The sequence below is a fragment of the Eutrema salsugineum genome, unplaced genomic scaffold, assembly GCF_000478725.1.
Source record: "Eutrema salsugineum unplaced genomic scaffold, Eutsalg1_0 scaffold_6, whole genome shotgun sequence".
NCBI lineage: Eukaryota > Viridiplantae > Streptophyta > Magnoliopsida > Brassicales > Brassicaceae > Eutrema > Eutrema salsugineum.
In genome coordinates, this window is record NW_006256547.1 from 10,967,657 (window position 1) to 10,973,656 (window position 6,000).

Here is a 6,000-nt window from a genome sequence, read left to right on the forward strand (position 1 = left end):
GTCTCATTTGATCATGCATCTCAGCTAAGTGCATATAAAAACCAAAACAAAATAAAAAAATCAGAAAACTTTTCACAAAAATGTTCATTCTAGTTGCATTTCACATTTTTAGGATTGAGTCTAGTTGCATCATATAGGTTGCATCTTGCAGGGAGTAATGATAGGTTTTCCTAGAGAGTACACCACTTTGAGAATTTTGATTAAATATGCTTGTGAAATGACTTCTATGCTTGCAAGGCTTGAAATGATCTGTATCTGAGAAGCAAGTTTGAATTGAACTCAACTCTAATAAGTGAAAACCATGAACTTGACTTGAAATTATCATTTGGTGCATTGTTTGAATAAACTTGTGGATACCAATACACATATTTGAGCTAGAATCCTATTTTTACCATCCTCTTCCTTAGCTCAAATAGCTGAATCTGCATAATAGATCAGTTTTCTCCCCCTGAACCCATCCTTCTTTCAAGCCAATTGTTTGTGTGTGATTGAGAGGCCACCTTGGACCAAACTTAGCAGAAAGTATTAGGTTTAGGGCGACAAGGGCAAGTCTCATTGAGTGTCAAGTTCCATCATCAAAGAGCTGAGAGATTTGGCGAGAACTAAGTGTGGGGGAATACTTGTTGGTGAGTGGAAAAAGGAGAGATGAGTGGAAACAAAAGGAGAGTGGTGAGAACTAGGGGATAGAAAAAGAAAATAAATCAGTCTTGGAAGTTTTTTGAGTCAAAGAAAGTGAATTCTAGTGTTTTGGAAAGAAAGAGTCTAGCCTCTAAGTGAAAGAAAAAAAAAAGAAAAGAAGCCAAAGAGCTCAAATGTTCTAAAAAAGAAAGAAGAAGAGGCTAGATGTTACAAAAGAAAGTGAAAAAGAGCTGTGTAAAGTTTGAACTCCAAGACTTGTGTATGAAAAGGAAAAGAGAATCCCCTAGTGAGAGAAGAATGAGTGTGAAAAGTAAGCAAGTGAGGAAACTTTGAGTAGAGTGTGGGGTGGGATGAGTCCTTGCCCTTGTATGCATAGGTTGTCTTTTACCTTTAGCATTCTGCCAAAGTTTGGTCATTCATAGAGAGATCCTTTTGCTGCATTGAACCCACTCAGGCATTGATGAGATCATTTTAGTCTCATAACCTCACCCTAGCCAAACTCTGTTTGTTTAAACAATGCATCATTTGATCCACTTGGTAAAAAGCTTAATGAATGTTAAAGAGTTGAGGAATAGGAGAACTTGTGGAGATTACTGTTGAGTTGATACACCAAAGTATGGTTTTGCATTGCATATTGAGCATGAACTTGAATTCTCTTAGTGGTCACTTCTCTCAAAGGAAATATGAACTCCCATGCATTCAACCTCTCTCTCTCATTTTTTTGTTTGCTTGAGGACAAGCAAAGGACAAGTGTGGGGGAGTTGATATACTCACATTCTGTCATGTTTAGGATTGCATTTTTGTCCAAATATTGAGTCTCATGCATATATTAAAGTAGTTTTACATATATTTGTCTTTGCTTTTGTCTTTATTTAGGAATTGCATTAGGTCCTAGAGATTTTTGCACTTTTGGAGTGTTTACAGGTCATTTGGAGCTAATTGGGAGCAATTGGGACAAAAGACATGGAGAGACCATCACCTTATGTGCATCAGACTCGGACAAGTGTTATGGAGCCGACGATCCCTCAAATTTATCACCTGAGAAGGAGGGCGTTCACCAGGATTCAGCCTCCAGAGTCTTCATAAAGAATCAAGAGCCTTGAGTCTAGTTTCCAGAACACTTTAGATCGTCCTATTTGGAGTTTTGAGCTGAAAGTTACGGCGATACGAAGCAGTACATGTCTCGGAGCGGATAAAGGACCAAAGCAACGCGCATCAAAGCACCGGTGGAACGGAGCCCTTGCCGACGTCATCTGAACCCGAACCCTTCATCAAAGTTGGAGATGATAGAGTCACGGTCCCAGAACAGGTCGAATCATTGGATTTGGAGTCGTGAGATGAGAGTTAAGGAAGGCGAGAGACATACATATCAGCCAGACGTCTAAGAGTGGGTAAGGTGCTAAGTGTCATGATTTGACACGGTGATAATGCCACGGCCTGAGCTTGGCCGTGGCATAATATGACAACTCTCGCGATTTGACATGGTCTTGAAGCACGACCTTGGACCTGACCACGACAAGCAATGAAGATCTTTGACACGCCCATAATGTCATGGTTGGGATTTGACATGGTCTTGAAGCACGGCCTGATGTTTGGCCGTGGCAATCACCGAATCATCAACACCTTGCCACGCCCAACATGAAATGGTCCAGATCAAGAACGTGGCAATCCAAGAAGTTCATCACCCAAACCCAGAAAAGAAGAGATGTGGCCACTAGACATGGTATAAATCAAGTCATGGCAACCTTGATCATGAAGAATCTGTCCAAGAACTTTGACACTGTCAGTTTGCCACGGTCTGGCCAAGCATCTTCTGACCGTGGCAAACCACACCACTATCCATCAAAGCCGGGTCAGGACCCAGTTTTTCCTGGGCTGACCCGGTCCGCAAGAGACACTATATATGCTTTTTAGGGTTTTTTTCCAAGGGAAGGGCTTGGTTTTCTCTTGTTTCTCTTTCCCCTTTTGTAAAAAAACGAGTTTGTTAAGAGATATCTCAAGGATTTAATCAATCTAAATCTGTTTCTTATCATCTCATCTTCTTATATTTGCTTCTAATCATGATTAACATCACCTCTTGCAAAGGGAATGGTGTGTTCATCATGATTAGTGAGTAGTCTTCTTTTAAGCTTCTAGGTGTGTAGATTAGGGTGCTTAGATGTAGATTAATGATTGTTTAAGCTTAGATTCTCTTCTCCTTTCCTTAGTTAGCTGATCCTAATGCTAGATCTCTCATTATAAGCTTGATCTAGAGCTTAGGCATTTCTCCACCCACAAGGTGTTTGATGAAATGTCTGAATGAGCTAAGCTAAGGGTTTATGCCTTTTTCATCATGGGAATGATTGTTAAATGCATGAATGACATATTAGAACTGTTTCTTAATGCTCATTGATTCATATTTCACAAATGATGATTTGGTTTGAAAATGGATTAGTGCAGAGGTTAGTGCCTTCATGAGAGGATTAATCTAGATTAGAGTTCTAAGTTAATTGGAATTTGAGATCATGTGATGTTTTCTTTATCTTTCTGTATAAGATTCAGTCTTTCTTATCTCTTATTTTGATGCACAAAGAGGCTGTCTGGTCATTTTAGACTTTGAACCTTATGCTTGTTGATTGTTTATTCATCTAATGGGATTTAGCCTTGAATTGGTAATTAACAAAGGGATTTTTGTCATGAGAATGAATTAATCTGATTTGTAAGTCTAGACTAAATAATTGCAAGTGTTGCATTGTTTGCTTAGCATCATAAATTCACATTTAAAGCACCCTGGTCAATGATCACATCTAGAGGTTTAGCTTTCTCTTTATTTGAATTTGAGTGTTTGTTTAGGTTCTCTTGCTTGTTTAGTTCTTAATTACTGCTTGTTCTTGTTTGCTTTATGTTTTTAGATCACCTTGTTACCAACTCATCTGCTTATTAGACTTGAGTTAAGATAGCTCCTCATAGTTCTAGTGTCTAGAATCTCTCCATTTGGATTGATACCTCAAGTGCTACAATGACATGAGTAGTTGAGGAATTGATCAAGGATTGAAAAATTTCTACTATCATGTTGACCAAAGTATCGACCAAGCCCATGGTCGATATTCTTGTAAAGAATCCTTTGCAAAAATGTCGACCAAGATATCGAGATATGACACGTCGATATTTCTCTCAATCCAGTCCGAATTTTAGGGCCTTAATGGGCCGATATCCTGTTTGTTAAGGGTTGGCTTTTAAGAAAACTCTTCCTATATATAGTTTGGAGACATTAATCATTAGGTTAAGCTTTATTCCTTCTAATTTCTTTGCCTCTTTTGTGAAAGAATCCTCTTTGTAAGAGATATCTACTTTTGTGAGTTTGAAATAAGAGAAATCAGAAATCTTTTGTGTGTTTAAAGCTGCAAGATATCTTATCTATCTTCACCATCTTCAATCCCCATCATTCATCATGCCAATATACACTACTTGCAAAGGTTTCAGAGAGATTAGTATGATTAGTGAGTAGTTCACCTAATGAGGTTCTAGATGTGTAGGTTAGGATGCTGAAGTGCTAGATTAGGAGTGCTTAGGACTAGATCCATGCTTTCATCTCTCTAAATAGCTGATCTCTATGCTAGATCCTTGCACATCACTTGTGATCTAAAATCTGGGTTTTTCATGCACCAAAACTGTTTGATGAAATTCCTAAAAGAGCTATATAAGAGGTTTATGCATTAATGCCATGATGATGTTTGTTATTTGCATAAATGATCACTTAGGATTGATTCTTAATGCTGTCTTGTTGTTTGATCTCCAATGATGATTGGGTATGTGAAATGGCTTGATTTGTGTCTTGATGCTTGGGAAAGATTAAGGCTTGATTAGAACCATAAATCATTTGAATCATGTTTCATTAATGTCATTAGCATTCTTAGTTTAGCACAAAAGCACCCTAGCCAACTATCATGTCTAGAATCTCATGCTTCCATCATTCCATATCATCTCATCTTGTTTAATTGCTTGCTTGTTTAGTTTACTTAATCACTTGTCTTTGTTCTAGTTTTTAATCTTGTTTTAGGCATAAATCACCAACAAACTTTACCATTTTGCTTGAATTAAGAAACTGTCTTATATTCTAGTGTCTACCACACACTGGATTGATAAACCCTTTATGCTACAACAGCAAAAGGTATTGATGACCTTTGCTAGAGCCTAAAAACCTCTAGTCATCAATTGGCGCCGTTGCCAAAGTGTGCTAGCATTAGTCTTAGATACTTTCTTGAGATCAAGTGCTTTCTTTTTGGTGCTGTTGTTACTTTCAAGTTCTGTCTTTGTTTTCAAGTGTATGAACACCAGATCAAGGTCTAGAAGTTGTGATCCACCATTTCCCCTGAATGACAACATCAATCTCTTAGTACCAAGAAGAAGAAGACATAGACGTGTAAAGGAAACTGATAGAGAAGCTGATATGGAACAACAGGTTCAAGAGAAGCAACAGGCTCAGCATGGTAATGGAGCTCAAAAGGAATCAGGCTCAAGCTGAGAGGAATGAGCAGCAAGCTTTTGTCAATATGAACATGGCACAAAGGAATGAAAGACAGGCTCAGCAGAATCAGCAACAGGCTAATAGGAATGAGCAATAGGCTCAACACTTTCCACAGTCTCAAGCCCCAAGAAGACAAGAGCCTCAACCAGTTTTTGTTGGGGAGAATGATAGGGCCAATGCACATCCGCATAGAGCAGGCATCCAAGCACCACCTGTTCAAAACAACAATTTTGAAGTGAAGGCCTCTATGCTGAACATGGTGCAAAACTCCAAATTCCATGGCCTGCCAATGGATGACCCTTTGGAGCACCTAGACCAATTTGACAGAGTTTGTGACCTCACCAAAATCAATGGAGTCTCTGAAGATAGCTTCAAACTTAGGCTTTTCCCATTCAGTATATGAGACAAGGCACACCAATGGGAGAAGAATCTACCTAGAGGCTCTATACAAACCTGGGAGCAGTGCAAGCTTGCATTTCTGTCTAAGTTTTTCTCAACTTCTAGGACAGCCAAGCTCAGATATCAAATTTTAAGCTTCACTCAGCACACAAATGAAAGCTTTGGAGAAGCTTGGGAACGATTTCGCAGCTACAAAAATCAATGTCCTCACCACAGCTTTTCAGAGGCATCTCTTCTAAGTACTCTATACCGAGGTGCTCTCCCCAAGATAAGGAACCAACTTGACACAGCTTCTAATGGGAACTTTCTTGGAAAGGAGATCAATGCCGCAATGGAGTTAGTTGAGAATCTTGCGATGTCTAATGATACATATGGAGAAGATTTCGACAGGGCTAATGATATAAGGGAGCTTCAAAGCAAGCTTGACAAGGTGCTTGTGGCAACACAAAAGCCTA

General features: G+C 39.0%; 1 non-coding gene across 1 annotated transcript; it reads right to left on the minus strand.

The window, feature by feature from the left end:
• Positions 1-5,657: 5,657 nt before the first annotated feature.
• Positions 5,658-5,764, minus strand: LOC112083648. The gene has a single exon (XR_002897784.1). It is a non-coding gene; the product is annotated as a small nucleolar RNA R71 (small nucleolar RNA).
• Between the last annotated feature and the right edge of the window lie 236 nt (positions 5,765-6,000).